This window comes from Callorhinus ursinus, unplaced genomic scaffold (genome assembly GCF_003265705.2).
Source record: "Callorhinus ursinus isolate GAN/ISIS: 27379988/994484 unplaced genomic scaffold, GSC_fseal_2.0 scaffold10, whole genome shotgun sequence".
In the NCBI taxonomy this organism is placed as follows: Eukaryota; Metazoa; Chordata; class Mammalia; order Carnivora; family Otariidae; genus Callorhinus; species Callorhinus ursinus.
The window spans coordinates 59,596,819-59,619,516 of record NW_027397072.1 but is presented as its reverse complement, the minus strand read 5'-3'; the positions used below and the strand labels follow the sequence as shown (position 1 = coordinate 59,619,516).

General features: G+C 37.4%; 1 protein-coding gene across 1 annotated transcript in view; it reads left to right on the top strand.

The window, feature by feature from the left end:
* EHBP1 (EH domain binding protein 1) overlaps positions 1 to 22,698 on the top strand; it is a 715,801-nt gene that overhangs the window by 227,675 nt on the left and 465,428 nt on the right. Inside the window, exon 10 of the mRNA XM_073897641.1 lies at positions 6,042 to 6,133. The gene's annotated coding sequence lies outside the window, so the exon portion shown is untranslated. The remainder of the gene's footprint in view (positions 1 to 6,041; positions 6,134 to 22,698) is intronic.

Below are 22,698 nucleotides of genomic sequence, written 5' to 3'. Positions count from 1 at the left end.
CGCCTCTGCCGGGTGTGGAACGGCAGATTCCTTAGTCCTTTTTTAAGCCCCACCATCTTTTTTTTTTTTAATCCTAAAAACAAATAGAAATAATAATAAATGACCTGAGGTTGGATTGTGATACAAGGAGCCCTCACACCTTGCCAGTGTGTTGTAAGCTTTCTGGAAGGAAATACAGAACGAATGTAGAGCTTAAAGAATGTTCACGACCTGGTGGTTCCTTTCCTAGGAATGTATATTTTTAAATTTTTATTATTTTATTAACATATACTGTGTAGGCATGTAAATAAAATATTTTAAATAATGTATTATATATATGTAATATATATTCCTAGAACTCTGTGTGTATGTATATATATGTGTGTGTATGTGTATATATATATACATACACTCATATATATATACACATACACACACACCCCCACATTTGATGGAATATATTGCTGCATCTTAAAAAAAAACATGCTTGCAATGAAAGTTTGATTAAATGGATTAACTTTAAGTAAAAATTTAAAAAAATAAGAAAAACTAAGTAGAAGTGAACCTAATTTTGCAAAATGTGTGTGTGAATATGTGAGGAGCAGAGGTGGAGGAAGTGGCACAAGCACTGTGGCTTAAAAAAAAAAAAGACTAGAAGGAAATAATCCAAATGTTATTTATTTCTGGGTTGTGGGTGATTACAATTCTTTAAAAATTTCTTTATCTTCCAGCTTTTTTTAAAATAAGATGTATTACTTTTAAAAAAAAACTATTTAAGTGGGGCACCTGGGTGGCTCAGTCGGTTAAGCTGTGGATTCTTGGTTTCCCCTCAGGTCATGATCTCAGGGTCCTGGGATGGAGCTCCCAGGGTAGGGCTTTGTGCTGAGTGCCGAGTTTGCTTGTCCCTCTCCAACTGCTCCTTCACCGCCCGCAGCCCTCCGCCCCCGCTCTCTCAGATAAATTTTGTAAAATCCTTTTTTTTAAAAAAAAAGGTATTTAAGTATAGTATACTTAAAGAAAAGGACACAAACTCAATATCCATGTGTAACCAGCACTCCGATCAAGAAACGGAACCTTAGCAGCACCTCGGGGCAGCTTCCCCTTCCTATTCCCTTACAGTTAGTGACTGTAAGTAACAGCGCTTTCCTAACTTTTAATAGCAAAGAATAGTTTTGCCTATTTGTATGCATTTTGCAAAAGTAATCATATAGTAAGTGCTTTTTTAAAAGAAAAATCTGCCTCTTTGTCCTCAAAATAATTTTTAAGAAATTCTTTCCTATTGTTGAGTGTAGTAGGTTCTTTTTCCTTGTTGTTTGTGACATACCATAGTAAGTTTATCCATTCTACTGTGGAAGAGCATCTGTGTATTTTCTAGTTTGGAGCTGTTATGTATGAATAATGCTGCTTTTGGTGAAAATATTCCTCTGAGTGAAAGAACATATGCATGCATTTGTGTTGAGCTTATTCCTAGGAGTAGAATTGCTGGCTTATGAGGTATGACTCAGCTGTAACAGATACTGCTAATGGTTTTTGGTTGTACCAATTTCTACTGCCTCCAGCAATGTTTAGGCATTCCTGTTGCTCCAAATCCATCACCATCACTTGTTATCTTCTATCCTTTTCTCTTAGCCATTCTGATTGGTGTGTGGTGAGCAGGAGTATTACTTTTACAATCAAAAGGAAACCCACACATATTTACATAAATGTCAAGGTATATTTAGGAAGGTATGGGAGGAGATAGCTACATGGCTAGAATTTCAAAAATAATTCAACAAATGTTTGATGCATTCCTACTATTCTGGGGGCATTGTACTAGGTTAATTAGGGATATGGACCCTCCTCCTCAAGAAGCTCAGCCCAGTGAGAGATGTAGAAACAAGTAAGTATGTACACATTAGTAAAGGAACAGAGACGAGGAAGCACTTAATTCTGATTGGGGATGTGAGGGGAAAGATGGCTAACTTCTGCTTCTCTTCAGCATGGAGCCTAAGCCTTGGCATCTCCAAAAAGGCTCCAGGACCTCCCTGAAGCTGGCTTACATGGCTTCTCAGTGTTTCTTAAAGCATCTTCTTCTGTGTTACTTTGTGCTAGTCCTGCTGTACTAGAATTGTCTATCTGTATCTGTTTTGCTTGCTAGTTCACAAGCTTTTTATGGTCAGGGATGACCTTTCACCTTTATATCCTGAACACTGGCACAGTGCTTGACCTAGAGTGGGAGCTGGATAACTACTGAATGAATAAAGGGAATAAAAGATCTAAAGACCCGTATCTTCCCATTTCTAGTTTAAGGATTTAGCCAGTCCTTACATAGGGTTCATTCTATAGAATAGAGAATTGATATATTAAAACACAGTGAGTTATAGTGTCCCCTCAAAATTTAAACTTAGCAACAAAGAATTTTTATTTTTTAAATTAGCCAAGATTTTTATAAAGGGCACAGAAGTAGGAAGCCTCATGCTTGCTGATTGAATTATAATTTGAACAATCTCATTGAGGGAAGCTTTTGACAGTATGTACAAATTGTCTTAAAAATATTTCTGCCTTTAACACAATAATCAATTTTTAAGGCTCTGTTTTGGGGATATAATCATAAACACTATAAATAAAGTTTTATATACCAAGATATTACTTCCAACATTATCAATATTAGTTAAAACAAACAAAAAAAAGGAGAGAGAGCATCTGAAGTGCCCAACCACAGGCCTAGTTAAGCAGAATATGATATTCATGGTGAGGTTTTGGGCTATAGTGGAAAAAAATACCCCTGGAAGCAGAGAGAGCAGGGTTCAAATCATCTAAAATTCTCACTTTACCACCTGAGAGCTGTGCAATGGAATTCAGACTTTAGTTTTATAAATTGAGAATAATGGTAACTTACTGTTATGGTTGATGTGAAGATTATATCAATAGAAAAGGCTTTCTATTAGTGATAGCTATCATTGACACATCTATTAAAATGATGTTTGCGAAGAGGAATCACCTACAGTGGAGTGAAATCATGCCATCATTTGATTTTCTGTATTCAACTGTACCTGCTAGGCAATATCTCCATTGCTTTCCTAGTAAAGACAGTGGATGTGATGAACCACAAAACAGTACATGTGTGTTAACCAAATTTATCAAAAGCCTGAGCAAATTCTCTTAAAGATTTTTCCTAGCATTTGAAAAAGGATGTGGAACATCTTGTTCAGATTGCAATTATTTCATCAAAATCCTGGAGGAAAAAATTGATAGATTTATGGGTATTTTCCCTTTAAATTTTATTTATTATTTAAATTTCCCATAATAAGCATGCATTTCATAGTTTGAAATAAATCTTATTAAAATAAACTGAAAGGAAGAGGCAATGATGGCACAAAAATATATTAGAAAAGAGTTTTAAGAGGAAAAATTGTGGTTTAAAAAGAATCCTGTCATTGATGTCACAAATGTCCAAAGGGCTGAAAAAACCTTCCAAATATTATTTTGCTTTTTGAGGCTCACAATATTTATAGGCAATCACGTTAGTGAAATACTGAAGAACAAAGAAGGGAATTCACCTTCATGGAATCAACAGACTAATATAATTTGTGTTTCCCATATCCTAGATCTATTAATCTAAAGAGAAGTATGGAGTCTTCATTCTTAAAATCATGGGAATCATTCCCAGAAAGATTAATAAATAACCCTATAAAGTTAAACTGTTTACTTTTTATATGAATGTTGATGATCAGAGTAATAGCTTCTTCTCCAATAATTGCTTAATGTTTTTCACTGGGGTTTAATTACATGTATGGTTTACTTTCCTAAATATTTATTTTCACAAAAATTTTGAGCCTAGTGGAATAGTTTCTCTCTCTTTGACAAGAGGCAAAGTTGTCTGGTAATAATGTCTTATCTCATGTGACAGGAAACTGATTTGAGGAGTTATTTAAATCACTCCTTGGCATAATAAAGATATAAAGTCTTACCTTTTGATGCTAGTAAAGACTTTAGAAACAATATTGTACATTGAACATGTTATTCAATTTATTGCTTTAAAATGATCTGTGAGACATTTCTAAGAATTTATATAAATCTAAAAAATATATATTTGGCTATAACATCTTCTGATATGATTCTACGTCAGCCTCCACATTTAAAAAAATCTTACTGTAAATTACCTGAAATGTATAATTATACAAATGTATAATTATAATCTTGAAATTGTTAATGGATAATCAAAAGCTTTTTGAATCTCAAGTACAGTATATTCTATTCATAATATTTTTCAAAAGTTTATAAGAAAGAATCAGGCTATGGATTACATAGAAAGTCAAATTTCAGGAAAGGATTTTTTCTTACCATATTAAATGATACTTGAAGGCTGACTTTAATATTTTGTCTTTTTTTTTTTTTAAGATTTTATTTATTTCTTTGACAGAGACAGACACAGTGAGAGAGGGAACACAAGCAGGGGAAGTGGGAAAGGGAGAAGCAGGTTTCCTGCTGAGCAGGGAGCCCTATGAGGGGCTCGATCCCAGGACCCTGGGATCATGACCTGAGCCGAAGGCAGATGCTTAACAATTGAGCCACCCAGGCCCCCCTAATATTTTGTCTTCGAAAGCATCCCCATTGAACATTTTTATTAGAAAATTCTTTCCCTTTTAAGATGCTGTGTATATGACAGTTTTTTGGTTCTGTGGCATTTCTTTTTTTTTTTTTAAGATTTTTATTTATTTATTGAGAGAGAGAATGGTAGAGAGAGAGCATGAGATGGAGGAAGGTCAGAGGGAGAAGCAGACTCCCTGCTGAGCAGGGAGCCTGATGCGGGACTCGATCCCGGGACCCCAGGATCATGACCTGAGCCGAAGGCAGTCGCTTAACCAACTGAGCCACCCAGGCGCCCGGTTCTGTGGCATTTCTTCGTGTTAGACAAACACACTGCTCATCTGCTATGGCAAACAGCTGTTCCATGCATCAAACTATGTGGGAGATGGGAATGACAAGCCTGGGAAGATCAGCAAAGCAAAGCCTCCTTCAGGAAACCTCAAATCTGTCAAGTGAATTGTGATACTGATTAGAAGCAAGTAGCCATTTTATTGAATAAGTAATAAATTTCATCTTTAGTAATGATAGTATTACTGTACTAAATATTTTTATATTACATTGTGTAAAATGTACATCATGTTTCTCTTTCTTTTTTTTTTTTTTAAAGATTTTATTTATTTATTTGACAGAGAGAGAGAGACAGCGAGAGCAGGAACACAAGCAGGGGGAGTGGGAGAGGGAAAAGCAGGCTTCCTGCGGAGCAAGGAGCCCGATGTGGGACTCGATCCCAGGACCCTGAGATCATGACCTGAGCCGAAGGCAGACGCTTAACGACTGAGCCACCCAGGCGCCCATGTTTCTCTTTCTAGAAGAAGATTAATCTTTACCTCTTGTTGACTATAATACAATATTACCCCTGCACTAAATATTGATACATTGTAACATCTTGCTTGTTATAAATTGTGATTCTGTGCTTTTAACATAGTGTACTCTTGTCTGTAAGAGCATGCTACACATTGCTTAGTCATTTCAATTTTGACCCCAAACACATCAAGGTTGTAAGAGTAGAAATCCTGGGTTCCTGCATGGCTCAGTTGGTTGGGCGACTGCCTTTGGCTCAGGTCATGATCCTGGAGTCCCGGGATCGAGCCCCGCATGGGGTTCCCCGCTCAGCAGGGAGTCTGCTTCTTCCTCTGACCCTCCCCCCTCTCATGCTCTCTCTCCCTCTCATTCTCTCTCAAATAAATAAATAAAATCTTAAAAAAATTTAAAAAACCCAGAAAACAAAGAGTAGAAATCCTGTAAGTGGACAATTGAGTATTAAAACAAAAAGCGTACACATAGGTAAAGATTTCAAATAAATTTGAATTATTGTATTAATGTAGATGAATAACACAACTCTCCAAATTTTCTTGAAGGTAAATTTGCTTTGTAAAATAGAAAATCATTGTAATTATTCCTGTATCCCATTCCCTTTCCTACTGTATTTTTAGTTAATACAGAATTGTTGTTGTTCTTTTTTTTTTCCCAACACATGCTGTGATGATTAACAGAAGTTCCAGGTGGTTGGAGACAAGTGTAATAGGATGTCAACAGAAATATTCCCTGGGCCTGGCTTAAGTCCCAAAGCTGTGCACAAAAGGTGGTAAGTTCACATATTCTATGTTCAGGGACCTCCTATGGTTAGGCCAGCCTACTAAGAAATGTTAGTACAGTGAAACAGCCGTACCATCAAACATTCCCCAAGCTACCCCACCCCTACTCCCTGAAGTATAAGAGTGAGTAGAGAAGCCTTTTGTGAAGTAGAATATTTGTAAGAATACTGTATTCCCTCCCTTCACCCCATTCTCACTGTCAGGGAAGTGATGGAGTTACTTCTTCCTCTCAAAGTCTAGAGAAAGGCCCTCACAAGGATTGCTTTTAAAGTTTATAGATGCTCAAACTTCCCACTTTACTAGGTGGTGACTGTCTCACTTCTTACCTCTCCTGGACCACAGAGCTTCATGTTCCGGGACAAGGAGAGGGGCCTAGAGGAGGGAAGGGACGTGGCAGTAGCCCACATTGCCCTCTCTAAGACAGGCTGCTAGCCCAGCCCCTTGTGGAAGAGGTCAAGTAGGTGTAAGATATGCCTCAAGGAACTGGACAGCAGGGAAACACCCCAGGGACCCTTGCCAATGATGGATACTGTCCAGTATAGAGACATCAGAAGTCTGACTTCCTATAGAGAGGGAATTACAATCTTCCTATATGGAAGCCATATAAAAGATCTACTTCCCTGTTCCTACTCTTGCCCTCACATCACAAGGGAAACACTAGAAAGGAGAGGGAAGGGCATAAAGATTTGAGCACTCCTGCCCTCAAAGTCACTCCCCCCACACACATATACTCCAAGCCACTAATAACAAACCTGTCTGCCTTTCTCTGGAGGGAAGGGAAGAAAATAGTTTTTAATTCGGTTTGAAGCTTAATTGAAAATGAATAGAACTGAACCTTACTTTCCAGAATGAGATGATCCTAATAACTTGAAGAGGTTGATACATGGAATGAAGCCAAAGTATGATATTAAGAGAGTTGACACCCAGCAAGAAAATGGCAGGGCCATAGCACAATTAGTGGGGAGGGATTATTGGAAAAATAAAGCCATTTCATATTTATACCACAAAGAACTGAGAGTCCTTAAAGAAATAGTTTCAAAATAGTGCTATAATTTTTATGAGAGTGCAATGGTCGATTCTGGAATAACACAGACTGGTGAGATTGATACCAATTCAAGTTAAGAAACTAGAATGGTTTTCTTTTTCTTTTTCTTTTTTTAAGATTTATTTATTTTAGAGAGAGAGTGTGAGGGGAGGGGCAGATAGAGACAGAGAGAGATACCCAAGCAGACTCCGAGCTGAGTGTGGAACCCCACAAGGGGCTTGATCCCATGACCCCGAGATCAGACCTGAGCAGAAATCAAGAGTGGGATGCCCAGCTGACTGCACCACCCAGGCACCCCTTATTTTTTCTTTTAGCTGAAATGTAACGTACACAAAAACGTAAAAAATTGTTTAAGTGTAGAGTTTGACAAAGTGAACCTACCTGTGAAACCAGCACCCAGATCAGGAAATAGAGCACTGCCAACACCCCAGAAACCCCCCTTAAGTCACCTCTTAGTCATTATCTTCCTCCTCCTCCTAACATCTCTGTTATCTTGATTTCTGTATCTATAGGTTAATTTTGCCTGATTTTATTTTTATGTAAATGAAGTTCTACATTATATATCTTTTGTGTTTTCTTCTTTCACTTAACATTACATTTATGAGGTGCATCCATGTTGTTGTGTATAGAAGTAAATAAAAACTATTCATTTTCATTGCTGCATAATATTTTGCTGTTTTAATATATCATGAAATTTATTTACGCAAATGGTGACGGACATTTGGCTTTTTCCCAGTTTGGGGCTATTAGAAAGAGTGCTGTTGGACTTAATTGCTAATATTCTATCTAAGACTTTCACATCTATGTTCACGAGAGAGTAATTTTCCTGTCTTGTGATATTCTTGCTAACTTTTGGCATCACAGTTTTACTGATCTCAGAAAATATTTGGAAATATTGTTTTTCTGTTCTCTGGAAGATTTTGTATAAGGTCCATGTTTTTCCTGTTGTGTTTGGAAGAATTCACTAGAGAAGCCTTCTATGCCTGGAGTTTTATTGGTGGGAAAGTTTAAAATTATGAATTTAATTTTTGCTTATAGGTATAAAACTACTCAGATTTTATTTCCTCTTTTTCCACTCTGGTAAATTGTATATTTTTAGGAATTTGTTCATTTTATTGGCATGTAGTTGTTTATAATTTCCTCTTACTCTATTCTTTTTAAATTTTTAAAAAGATTTATTCTAGAAAGAGAGAGAGAGAACACCAGCAGGGGGGAGGGGCAAAGGGAGAGGGAGACAAGCAGACTCCCCGTTGAATGGGGAGGGGGTTCCATCCCAGGACCCTGAGATCATGACCTGAGCTGAAATCAAGAGGTGGATACTTAATCTACTGAGCCACCCAGGTGCCCTATATTCCTTTTTAAAATTGAGGTATAGTTGATATTATATTAGTTTCAGGTGTACAATGTAATTATTCAATACTTATATAACTATTGCAAATCGGTCACCACAATAAGTCCAGTTAATAAGTTAACATTCATCATCACGCATAGCTATAATTTATTCCTTGTGATGAAAACTTTCAAGATCTACTCTCCTAGCTACTTTCAAATATGCAATACAGTATTACTAACTAGAGTCACCGTGCTGTACATCTTTGTGCTTGATTCATTTTATAATTGGAAATTTATACCTTTTGACCCCCTTTACCCATATTGCCTACTCCCCACCCCTGCCTCAGGCAACCACCAGTCTGTTCTTTATATCCATGAGCTTGGGTTTATTTATTTGTTTAGATTCCACATACAAGTGAGATCATAAGGAATTTATCTTTTTCTGTCTGACTTATTTTACTTAATACAATGCCCTCAAAGTCCATTCTTATTGTTGCAAATGGCAAGATTTCTTTTTTATGGTGAAATAATATTCTATTATATCTACCTCTCTATTCTATCTACCACATTTTCTTTATCCACTCATCCATCAGTGAACATGTAGATTGCTTTCATGTCTTGGCTATTGTAAATAATGCTGCAGTGAACATGAGGGTGCATATATCTTTTCAACTTAGTGTTTTTGTTTTCTTCAGATAAATACCTAGAAGTGGAATTGCTGGATCATATGATAGTTCTATTTTTAATGTTTTGAGGTACCTCCATATTGGTTTTCAGTTTACATTCCCACAAACAGTGCACAAGGGTTCCCTTTTCTTCATATCCTTGCCAACACTTGTTATTTCTTGTCTTTTTGATAATAGCTATTCTGATAGGTGTAAGGTATATTTTCTTAATGCTGGTAGGATCTATGTCAATGTCTCTCCTATTCTTCTTGATACTTTTTTTTTTGTACCTTGTTTTTTTTTCTTCATCAGTTTTGGCAGAGGTTTAGAATTGCATTTGTCTTTCCAAAGAACCAACATTTGGCACGTTGGTTTTCTTTGTTGTATATGTGTTTATGTGTTTTCTGTTTATTATTTCCTTATTTCTACTTTCTGTAATTTTGTTTTTTTTCTTTGGATATGATTTTTTAGAGGGATATATAAATCATTGGTTTTCAGACTTTCTTATTTTTTTTAGATTTATTTATTTGAAAGAGAGAGAGAGAGCATGAGCACAAGTTGGGGGAGGGGGCAGAGAGAGAGGGAGAGGAAGAGAATCTTAAGCCAACTCCACACTAACCGTGGAGCCCTATGCAGGGCTCAATCTCATGACCCTGAGCTGAAGTCAGGAGTTGGACACTTAACTGACTAAGCTACCCAGGCGCCCCAGACTTTCTAATTTTTAAATTATGCATTAGAAGTTATAAGTTTTCCTTTTACTACACTCTGCAAATTTTGATATGTAGTATTTTTGTTATAATTTTGTTGAAAACATTTTCTAATTTCCATCTAGATCTCTTTGACCCATGGGTTATTTGGAAGTATATTGTTTTTATTCCAAATATTAGGAAACTTCTAATTATCTTTTTATAATTGATTTCTAGCTTAATTCCATTATGGTCAGAAAACATACTCAGTTTACTTATTCCAATCCTTTGATATTTGTTGAGACTTGCTTTATGGCCCAGCATATGGTCAATGTTGAGAGATGTCCGGGTACACTTGAAAAGAATGTATTTCCTTCAGTTGTTGGATGCAGTGTTATGATGTTTAATTAACTTTATGTGTCAATTTCACTGTCCTAAGGGATGCCTGGAGGGCTGGTAAAAAATTACCTTTAGGCGTGTCTGTGAGGATGTTTCTGGAAGAGATTAGTACTTGATTCAGTAGACTGAGTGAAGAGATCTACCTTCACCAATCTTTTAGGGCTGAATGAAACAAAAAGGGGGACAGAAAGGTGACTTTTCTCTATTTGAGCTGGGACATCCATCTTTTCCTGTCCTCGAACGTCGGGTCTTTGGACTCTGGGACTTAATATCAGTGGCCCTATGGTTCTCAGGCCTTTGACCTCGGACTTAAATTTACAGTGGCTCCCCTGAATTACTTCAGACTCAGACTGAATTATACCACTGGCTTTCCTGGTTCTCCATCTTACAAATGGCAGATTGTGGGACTTCTCTGCCTCCATAATTCTGAGTGAGCCAATTCCTATAATGAATCTCCATATATATCTCTATTTCTATGTCTCTTTTTGGTTCTTTTTCTCTGGGGAACCCTGACTAATAGAAGCATTCTCTGTCAGTTCAATTAGGTCATGTTTATTAAACATGTTTATTAAACAAAACCTGATATTCTGTCTCAGTGACTGACTGTTCTGTCAGTCACTGAGAAAGTTATGTTAAAAAATCTTCCATTCTGATTGTGAATTTGTCCATTTCTCCTTTTAGTTCTGTCAATGTCAAAACAATGTCAAAAACAATATTTTGAAATGATGTTTTAGGAACTTGGAAATTTAGAACTGCTATTCCTTCCTGGTGAATTGAACTTTTATCAGTATAAAATGTCTTTCTTTAAGTCTAGAAATTCTTTTGCTTTACAGTGTGCTCTTTTAGGTTTCTTGGTAAATGATAGTATATTTTTTTTCCATCTTTTTACTTCCAACCTCTTCCATCTTTTTTTTTTTTTAAGATTTTATTTATTTATTTGTCAGAGAGAGACAGTGCACACACAAGTAGGGGGGCACACAAACAGGGAGAGTGGCAGGCAGAGGGGGAAGCAGGCAGATGTGGGGAAGCAGGCTCCCCACTGATCAAGGAGCCTGATGCGGGACTCAATCCCAGAACAGGCACTTAACCAACTGAGCCACCCAGGCAATCCCTCTTTCATCTTTTTACTTCCAACAAGATATATCTCTTGTAAGCAGTATATAGGTTTTTTTTCAATCCAGTCTGATAATCTTTGTCTTTTGATTGAATATTTTAGTCCATTTACATTTTAAATAATTACTAAAATATCTGGGTTTAGATAAATCTTTTTTTTTTTTAAAGATTTTATTTATTTATTTGACAGAGAGAGACACAGCAAGAGAGGGAACACAAGCAGGGGGAGTGGGAGAGGGAGAGACAGGCTTCCCACTGAGCAGGGAGCCCGACGCGGGGCTCAATCCCAGGACCCTGGGATCATGACCGGAGCCGAAGACCGACGCTTAACGACTGAGCCACCCAGGCGCCCCTAAATAAATCATTTTATTTGTTTTCTATTTTTCCCACTTTTCTCTGTTCCCTTTCCTCTCCTTTCTTGGTTTCTTTAGATTTATTTTAAATTATTTTATGCCTCCTTCCTATTAGCTTGTTAGATATGCATTCTTTATTATTCCTTTTGTAGTTTTCCTGAAGAAAAAAGCATCCTTGAATCTAATACACATGAATACTTTACCACTTCCCAGACAATGTAAGGACTTTAGAGCACTATATTTGCCCCTGTCCTGCCTTTTGTGTTATTATTGTCACACATTTTAATTCTACAAAAGTTGAAATCCCATAATATGTTATTATTATTGTTTTATGTAGTTAATGTTCATTTAGATTTACATAGGTTTTTATTCTATTGCTCTTCTTTCTTGCACTTCTGTGCTTCTCTCGGATTATATTCCCTTTTGCTTTCAGTATCAGTTTACTAGTAATAAATCCTATTAGATTTTATTGGTCTGGAATGTCTATTTTGCTTTCATTTTTGAAGAATATTTCACTGGGTATAGAATTCTTGGTTGGTAGAATCTTTAAAGATGACGTACCATTCAGTTGTTTCTCATGAGAAGTCAACTGTCAGTCTCATTCTTTTTTTTTTTTGGTCGTTCAGATACTCACTTTACTAGGTCCCCCAGCGCATCCAGTGCGGTGGTTTGTACCCCACCCCCCCTGTCAGTCTCATTCTTATTCCTTTGAAGGTATTGTATCTTTTTCTCTGACTACTTTGAAGATTTTACTTTGTCTTTGGTTTTCAGTGTTTGATGTATCTAGATGTGAATTTGTAATTTTTTAAAAGTTCATATCTCTTGAGGTTCATAGCACGTCTTGTGGCTGATATATATTGGATTTTTAGAAAATTCTTGGCCATGGGCGCCTGGGTGGCTCAGTTGGTTAAGCGACTGCCTTCGGCTCAGGTCATGATCCTGGAGTGCCAGGATCGAGTCCCACATTGGGCTTCCTGCTCAGCAGGGAGTCTGCTTCTCCCTCTGACCCTCTTCCCTCTCGTGCTCTCTCTCATTCTCTCTCTCTCTCAAATAAATAAATAAAAATCTTAAAAAAAAAAAAAGAAAATTCTTGGCCATTATTTATTCAGATATTACTTCTTCCATTTTCTCTTTCTTTCTTCCATATCTAAAATTAGACTTTTTCACTGCATTCCATATATCCCTCGTGCTTTTAAAATGTATTTTCTTTTTTTCCTCTCCCTATGCTTTGGTCAGTGAGTATATTTTAAAGCAAAATTAGTGATTATTAGGCAGAATGTGTTTAATATGAACAAATCATGTCATTCGAACCTCACTTTCTTTTTTGCCGGAACTAGCAAAGCGGTAATATCAGACACATTAGTCAAAGTGCCTATCCTACCCAGCGTTTCCTTCTAGATGAAAATGATTCACCCACAGCCTCCTGCTCAGGGAAACAGAGTTGGGCTATTCTTTGCCCAGTGGTGGCTAATCAGATTATCTCTGTGATTTGGACTGGGACAATGTTAAAGGGATTGGTTAATCAGTTTCAAAAGGAGAGCAAAGCAAATCCTGTACAGAAGCAAAAGATAGACGGAAAGGTCATATTTTCACCAGAACTGCTTTGGTTCCTGGGACCTATTTAGTTCTATGTACTGGACATGTAATATTATAAGAAACTTCATTTCTTAAGGTGACCTAAATGAGTTTGTCTTTCCTTTAATCAAGAGACAAATGTATCAGGGAATGTGGCTGAATGTGTATCTGAGCTCAGCAAAGTATTTCATGAAGACGTGTAATACCTTTGGACAAGACTGAGAAATTTTCACTAAATGTGAGTGTATATCAGTGAATTAGAAACTTACAAAGTGAGCATACCCAAAGGATACTAATTAATGAATTGCTCCAGCCTTGAGGGAGGTTGTTTTTTGTTCTTATTTTTATTTCTACTTTTGCTTTTGTTTTTAATATAAAGTTCTCCCCTTGACTTTGTTCTATTTAACATTTTTATCACCACCTTTGTTGAAAGCATGCTTATAAATTCACTGAGGAAGACTACATTGTTTAGCAGGATCCTACAACCTGGAACAATGGCTAAGTCTAACAAGATAACATTAAAAAAACATTTTTTATTACAAAAATAATACATGCTTATTGCTAAATATTGAGAAAATGATTCTCTTTTTTACAGTCTACTTTTTTGTGAAAATTATAATTAGGGTAATAGTTTAATACTATTTTTTAAACATTGTCACTTAGAAATCATAATCATTTCCAAATGACTAAATATTATTTTACAATATTGTTTTAAAACACCATCATTTATTTACCCAATCTCCTCTCAGGATAATGCTCTAATACTGTTTGCTAACTCTTTTTTTTTTTTGCTTAAAATTACAAACATTTTTCCAAATAATTAAATATTATTCTCTCAATTGGATGACTATACCATTATTATTTAATCAATATGCTATCCTTAGGCAATTAGAATGCTTGCCCCACCACCCCACTTCTTGTCTTTAAGATTACTAGAAATATTCTTATGGTGTTGTTTTTGGAAAAATGTTACAGTTATTTCTTTCTGATAGGCCCCTAGCAGTGTATAAGAATCTTGGCTTATTTCCCTGTTGCTTCACCATTGGATATTATGATTTTCAAAGTTCCTGCTAATTTTATAAGCACAAATTAGAGTCTTGCTTTATTTTTATTTTCTTTGAATACTAGTAAAGCTGAACATTTTTTCATATCTGTATTGACCATTTGTATTTATTGTTTTGGGACATTTATGTTCATGTCTTTTGTGCATTTTTCAATTACAGTATGTATCTTAATGTTTCTTAAGAGCTTTTATATATTAAATACATTAACTTTTTTTTGAAATACATGTTGCAAATATTTCTTCCAAGTCTGTCATCTGTATTTTGTTTATGAACTTTATTTTTTTTGACACAAAGAAGATTTTAATTTTTAAGTTAAATCTGTTAATCACTTTATAGTTTTTGCTTTTCATGTTCTACTTACAGTGATATCCTCCAATTATATAACTATTTACCTACATCTTCTATCATATGGTATTTAATTGAATAGACTACAGACCAGCTCTTGGGTTCTGAATACTAATTACATAATTTCTGGATGGGGGAGCTTTGAGGCTGCTAGCATCAGTGTGCTTTGGCTGCCAAAAACTATTGGAATATTAGGCTTTGTTACTAAAGCTTAGGGTCCAGAACCAGGAAAGCTATAGTCCTACAACACTGTCAAGAGAATCAAACCTCAGTGTATGTTTGATTTAGATGTGCTTGAGATTGTTTATTTTATTAGCTCATATTTCAACAGTTTTTGAGGAATCTGTAATCAAAAATACATCCTCATCCTCAAGATAAGGTAGACAATTTTCGTAGTGAAACAAAGTATAAAAAATACAGCTTCAACAGTTTGTTTTTTGGTTTTCGGTGTTTTTTTTTTTTTGAGGTTGTCTGATACAGACATCACAGGCATTATACCTTTTCCAGAAAACTTCTATGCCTCCTGTGGTCCTACCTCCATTTCTGGTAGGCCTTAGCACAAGGTTTGCCAAAATGTGCTTGACATAGAAGGGCTTGCTCATGCAAGCCTTCCTTTCAAAATCAAAAAGGCGGGGGCACCTGGCTGGCTCAGTCGGTAGAATACGTGATTCCTGATATTGGGGTTGTGAGTTTAAGCCCCATGTTGGGCTTACTATAAATAAATAAAGACTAAATAAAATAAAAAAGATAAGGATACTTACCACTGCCTGCCCCCTGCTCTCAATTTTATTCAGCACTGAACCAGACAAGACAATTAAAAGAAATAAAAGATATAAAGATTGGGAATGAAGAAATAAAGCTGTCACTATTCAGAATAAGAATTTCATATGCTTTTAACTTAGTCCTTACCTGGGCTATTTTGTTAGCTGTGTCTATCACCTTTTAAGACCATTGTATGGACATAAACCAAAAGAGATTTATATGGGAATAATCATGGTAGTGATGAGGAGGGAACTTTGGAAACATGACACATGAGGAAAAGATTTGGGAATATTTAACTGGGGGAAAAGACTTACGGGAGGAAAAAGGAGCCAAATTACCTTTTCTTGAGCTACTTAAAGGAAAATTGTTATGTAGAACAGATTTTTTTTCCCTGAAAGGTCCAAGGAAGCATAATCAGGGTCACTTAGAGGCAAGAGGAAGAGAGATAAAAGCTCTGGCAGAACTTTCCTTTTTTTTAAGATTTTATTTACTTATTTGACAGAGAGATAGAGCCAGAGAGCACAAGTGGGGTCAGGCGGAGACGGAAATGGCAGAGGGAGAGGGAGAAGCAGTCTCCCCTCTGAGCAGGGAGCCCATTGAGGGGCTCAATCCCAGGGCCTCGGGATCATAACCTGAGCCAAAGGCAGATGCTTAACCAACTGAGCCACCCAGGCGCCCCTCTAGCAGAACATTTAAGAGTCCAAGTGATTCAGAATTGGGAGACGTATGCCATAGGAGGTCTAAAATTCTTTGTCACTGGAGGTTTTCAACCAAAGGCTGAGTGATCATGTGGAAAGAAAACTGTAGGATTCCCTCATGTCATAGGAACTAAAAAGCCCACATTTTTTGAGCACCCACTGTGTGCATGTACCAAGCCACGTGCTATCTCATTTAATTATGGCAACCCAAGGAGGGACGTTCTATTTTATTCCCATTTAACAAATGAAACAGAAGCTTGGAGAGTCTGAAGGCTTGCCTGGTATCCCATAGATGGTAAATGTGACAGGCCTGGGCAATCTGTTTCCAGAGCCGCAACTCTTAACCAATGCGCTGAATTGGCTGGAAAGAATGGTTGGCTTCAATAACCTTCAAGATTTTGTCAAATCCTGAGATTATATAATTCTATGTGGAAAAAAGTCATGCCTAAAGGGATTTATATTAAAGATCAATTTTTTTTTGGCAGAGATGTTAGGTGGCTCCTGTTTTAGTATCTAATCTCTGAGTTATAAATAAAATAAAAGTTACTGAAAATCCACCCATCATTTCTAAATTAGAAAGCTGTTGGATATTCATATATCTACCAAGGTACAAATAAGTTGGTAGACAATGGCTGGGATCCCAGACAGACGCTCTTGGGGCTCTGGCAATAAGATTAAGCCTATAAATATCAGATGGAGTATGTCTTACAAAATCAAATATCAGCAGTTTTGAAGCATCATGGGGTGTGTGTGTGTGTGTGTGTGTGTGTGTGTTTTAATTCTAAGCAGATCCAGCAGTTGATCTTAGGCTACTTTTATAGCATCTCAAGAAATTGTTTTATTTGGCATTTTTGAGTGTTACATCACTGAGTTATAGGTTATATCATACCAGTCACAGAATGCTGTTTAAAATTTGCAGCTAGGTACATTCATGTCTGTGTGTGTGTGTGTGTGTGTGTGTGTGTGTGTGTGTGTGTGTGTACACATATCTCCTTCAAATAGAGAAACTAGATCAAATATACAGAGAGGTAATGTGTGTGTGTGCAAGAGATAAGTACAGAGATTGGCCATTTGCCATTGTTATTAGGAAGAAAGGCATGTACACTGAGCATTTTAACAAATTACAAATGCCAGGAAGAAAATAATATGGCTGTGTTTGAAAAGATCATGCTATTTACTTGACAGGCTGTGCCCAGGCAAAGTTACAGCTGTGGCCCTGCTCTGCAGATCATTTAAACAGGCTTTTCTTTATGTCACTGACACTTTGGTTGCATCCACAGAGCTTTGCCATCAGTAAATAATAATTATTATGTGAGAGAAGATAGCCTACAAGCAGCTCCAGTGTTAACACCACCACAAATAAATCAATAGAAACACCCATTCATTAAAATGGTTTTTGTTTAGTTTTTTTTTCAATGTATTAACAGCATCAGAGCTGTTAGAAGAAAAATAGACTATAATTTTAAAAAATTCTAAAACAGTGATGTGTGTGTGTATAAGAAAATCAGAATTGTCTTTTTAAGGTGTTTTTTCTGATCCTCTCACTTTTTAATCTTTCTATATTCTTTATAGTTGAGCTTCTCACATATTAGCACTCCTTAAGTCTTATTATCTTTGCATTCATCCACCTAAGGAAACATGGAGCGGTGGAAAGCCTCAGATGGTCCATTTTGAGTGTTACTTCCTAACTGTGGCAGCTGAATTCTCCAATACTCGATTTCTTTATCTACAATAATGCCTCCCCAACAGTTATTGTGTAGATGAAAGGAAATCAATAATACAAAGGTGCTCTGTAAACTAGGAAGCGTCATACCAAAGTCAGGTCCAAAAATCTGTTTCTTATAGTTTAGTTTTTGGTGGGATCCCCCCAAAATATATAAACTGTCTTTCAAGTAACTAACGACCATAATAAGCATGGAAATGAATCGTGGCAGGACTCAAGGGAAACATATTTCATGTTTCTCTATTTTTTCTTATTTAAACTTTCATGGAAGATTATAAGGGCTACTGATCATGTTTTTTTTTAATTTTTTATTGTTATGTTAATCACCGTACATTACATCATTAGCTTTTGATCTGATCATGTTTATTCTAATGAAAATTCCTGTGGTTGTTATTGTAGCCTGTTGTTCTAGTGATGTAAGAAACACTAGAAGCAAATCATGGGGGCGCTAAGAGAAGGGGACAATACATGCAGGTGTGGTTGGGTCTTAATACACATGACTGAATTAATGCATACAAATGTACCCAACACCCCCATGTTATGTTAATTTTTGGAACCTTAAGGGGGAAATGGCTTGGCAGTTGCTTTGAGGCTTCCTTTCTCAGACCCAGTTTGGCACTTTGGCACTACAGGAGTAGGTGGGACAGCAAAACCCAGATTGAATTTCTGAGGCATTCTGCTGCCTGAAGCCTTGCCAAAAGTCCCACGAGGCATTAATAGGGGGTTCCTGTGGAAAAATGATCCCTTGACTTTTTTCAGAATGTGACTAGAATTTCAAATTGCTTTGTTTATAGCAAGTTAGTTCAGTTTTTCTTTCCTTCTTTTGTATTTAAACAAAGGGAACACTGATCCTTTAAAAGCTTTTGGGAGGGGCACGCTTTTTTCTTTAACCGTCTGTCACTGAGCTAGAAGACTGGTTCAGATTTGAATGGTACAGTGCTATTTGTGCTTTCATGGGTGTCTGTCAGTATTTTTCAAGCCCCAAAAGTCCAGGGCGAGAGATGTCATTCCGGAGTTGCAGACAGTGAGCTCTGCAAAAGGCCAGAGAGATAGACAGTGGTGGTTGATGTACAGGGATGGAGGGAGCCAAGGGAGGAGCCTGGAGGAAGAGCAGCTCCTTTCCTAGTCATAGGGACATTGTTCCCTTGGTGTTCCTCTTCCATGGTGACCAAGAGGCTTTTTTTAATGCAGCGAGAAGCCTGTGATTTTTATGGAAAAGGCTTCAAATTCTAACTACACAGACCTGTATGAGTCACGCGTGAGTGCTGTTTGGTTTGTGTGTGTTTGTATATATGACACAGGTTTGGATTACATTAATTCCTCTGTTTCGTATGAGGCTTTGTAGTTTTTAAAGCACTTTATGCTCTTAATCCTCACAATCAACACCGATAGAAGGGTACAGATGGCTCCTGTCTCACAATCGCTTCACTTTAGGCCTTTGCTTCTATGACCTTTATTATTATAAAAATTACTCTACTCGTATTGGCCAAATCTCGCCATGCGACTGCCTATGACTCTCATCCCAGGTGACAAGAAAACTGAAGCTGCTTTTATGTCGATTGGTGCTTAGAAGTAAAGTAGAAAACTTTTGATTTTATGGATGCAGGTGTAGGTGAAGCAAATCCATATACATACAGTTAGCCAATGCTCTCGCAAAGGCATTGTTCATTCAGATTGAAAAAGAGCTACATCAAGACGTCAAAGTTTTTATTGCAAGTAAAAGCTCATTGGATCACTTTCAGAGGATAGTTGGCAAAACATTCAGAGAAGCAACAAGAACCAGTAGAGTAGCATCAAATAATTTGCCTACAAAGTCTACGAAAGATGAAAGCTGCTGTGTGCTATGGGTATGTAATGATGATCAAATCAGGAGCAGAGGTGGGAAGAGGGTGAGGAGATGCAGGAGGAGAAAAAAAGGAAGAGAACACTACAATAAGGAAAATGTTAACATTCAAAGAAATTTCTACCCACTGAATCTGCAGTGATAGTTTTTAGACAGAGGGCCCTAATTTTGATGACAGTTTGAAGGTCTTGGGAGCACTGAAGCATTTACTTGCTTCAGGGAGATTTATTGGAGAAATAAAATACCTTTCATTAGAACTTTTTTGGATTTGTATTTTAAGAAACCTCAGCCAGTGGATAAAGAAGAATCCTCCAAGAGGATCGTTTAAAACTTTGACCTTTTCTTTACAAACTTAGAGAATTGTTGTTATAGTTTTCTTTTCATGATTGACTTTGGTATTTTATAGTATAAAATGGGTCTTCAGGAGCACTATCTTCCCTTATAGCCTTGTAGATAATAAATGTTTAACGTAAGGAAGTTTAACTTGTGACCAATATCCAGGAATAATTTGTATCATAAATACTTATTATATTAGTCTCAGTTTATAAATGAGGAACAGGCCACCAAGCAGTCAGTGACTTGCTGACTTCCCCTAGGAAAAGGCAGATGTAGTCATATGATGCCAGATTGCTAGACTGAAATTTAACGATGCTTCCCTTTCTCTCCCTGAGAAACATGGGTTTTTCACAGATGTCAAACAAATATCAGTGTAACATCTGAGGGACTCCAGTCTTCACATCATGGCAGCATCCAGTAAATTAGTTGATGGGCACATATATGTACATATATTTGTTATCAAGTATTATCAATGGCTAAATTCAATTAAAATTTATTAAATTAAGACAATTTAGCACAAAAGGAGCGTGGCCATGTTTTGGAGTTCTCTATCTATATCATCTCTGAAATAGGCCCATAACCACAATACCAAATCTAATCTATCTACTTGGAATTCATCCTAGCTTTCTTTTTCAGAAATTCGTTATCTTTATTTTTCCTAATTCCCCCCCACCTTAACCTCTTTCTCTGCCTCGTTTCTTATGAGCTTAAACAGTTGGGACAGGCTCAAGTTTCTCACCCCTACCTCATTCAACAGCTATCTCCTCCTCCCTTAAAACGAAACTTCCTAAAAGAGTTCCCCATGTTCACTCTTCATATTCTCACTTTCCCACGAACACTCAGCTCTGTGTAACCTAGCTTAAGCCTCATCATGCTTTAGGCTTGTTTTCTCACCAAGTTACCACTGGCCTTTGTTTGCTAAATCTGATGGCTACTTCTCTGTACTTTTTTTTTTGACTTCTTAATAGCATTTAACACTACCGAGCCCTCCCTTTTTCTTCAATCTTTCTCTTCCCTGGGCTTCCACGTCTGCAAGCCTTCTTGGTTCTTCTCCGTTCTCTCTGGTTATCCCTTTGTCAGTCTCCTTGTCTCTTCTGCCCGAGCCTGAAACATTACTGTTCCTCAAGTTTCCCTCATAGGCCCCTTTCTCTTCTCATTGGATGATTTCAGCTACTGCTATGTTTTCGCCCTCTGTTGGGAAGAAAACACACATTTATGTTTCTACTCCCTATCTCTTCCCCTTGAGATCTAACTTGGGTCTTCACTTTGTTTTGTTTTTTTTAAAATATTTTATTTATTTATTTGAGAGAGAGAGAATGAGATAGAGAGAGCATGAGAGGGGGGAGGGTCCGAGGGAGAAGCAGACTCCCTGCTGAGCAGGGAGCCCGATGCGGGACTCGATCCCGGGACTCCAGGATCATGACCTGAGCCGAAGGCAGTTGCTTAACCAACTGAGCCACCCAGGCGCCCACTTGGGTCTTCACTTTGAAGTGCTGTAGACACTTACCTCAGTTTGGCTTTCCCTCCCTCAGTTACAGTTTAAGACAAGGGCTTACATGAAGAAAGTTTATTTGGGAGGATAGTTCCAGGAAGAAGGAATGAGGGAGCAAGAATAGTAAGAGAAGGAGGAAATGCTGATAAATGACTGGTAATCATTGTGAGCATAGACTAGTAATCATTGTCCCTGAGGGACAATTCTGTCCATCAGAATGGTCACTCTGAAGGAAGGGAGGCTGGGGCATTCCACCAGCTCCTAGCACCCATTGGTTGAAGATCGCCCCCCAGGAACTGGTAACTTGAGGCACTTCTGGGCTGTGCCTTTGCCAGGTTGAATGGACTTCCCCAGCTCCGGAGAAAGCCATGAGGCGGAAAAGCAGAGATTGGATTCTGTCAGAGTGCAGGGGCCTGTTCCCCCCAGCTGCATGGAAATCGAGGGGAGAAAATGAGATCGAAAGCAGGGCACAAAAAAGCATTGCTCCGCAGAGTGCTAAAACTGAACTGACTCCCTCGAGGCTCACCCTCTTCCCATATTGCTTTCTCAGGGACTGGCTCCACCATCCTCTCAGCAGCCCAAACCTGTCACCTGAACAGCATGTTTGACTCTGTCTTCTTCATAATGTCCCGTACATTTTTCAAATCCATCTGATTTTTGTTCATCCACACTAGCACTGCCTTGCTTAGCTGTCTGTGAGCTCTTAATTGCCTTTCTGCAATAACGTCCTAATTGATATTCCTGTCCTATTTACATCCATTACCCTTGCTGCAACCAGAATGATCTTTTAAAACATTCATTGGATTATGTTACTGGCGTGCTTAAAATTCTTCGGTGACTCTCCTTTACTCTTAGAATAAAGACCCAACTTCTGAATATGGCCCTCAGGGCCCTGTGTGACTCCTGCCTATACCCCATCCTCATCTTTTGACATTCCCGACCCCATTGTCTACGTTCCAGCCTTCCAGACATTTTCTTCAGTTCTGTGGGTGTGCCATGTTTTCTTTTATATCTAGGTTTTTATATATGCTGTGTCTTAGTCTGTTTGGGCTGCTGTAATGAAATACCACACCCTGGGTGGCTGGTAAACAACATAATTTTATATATATATATATATATATATA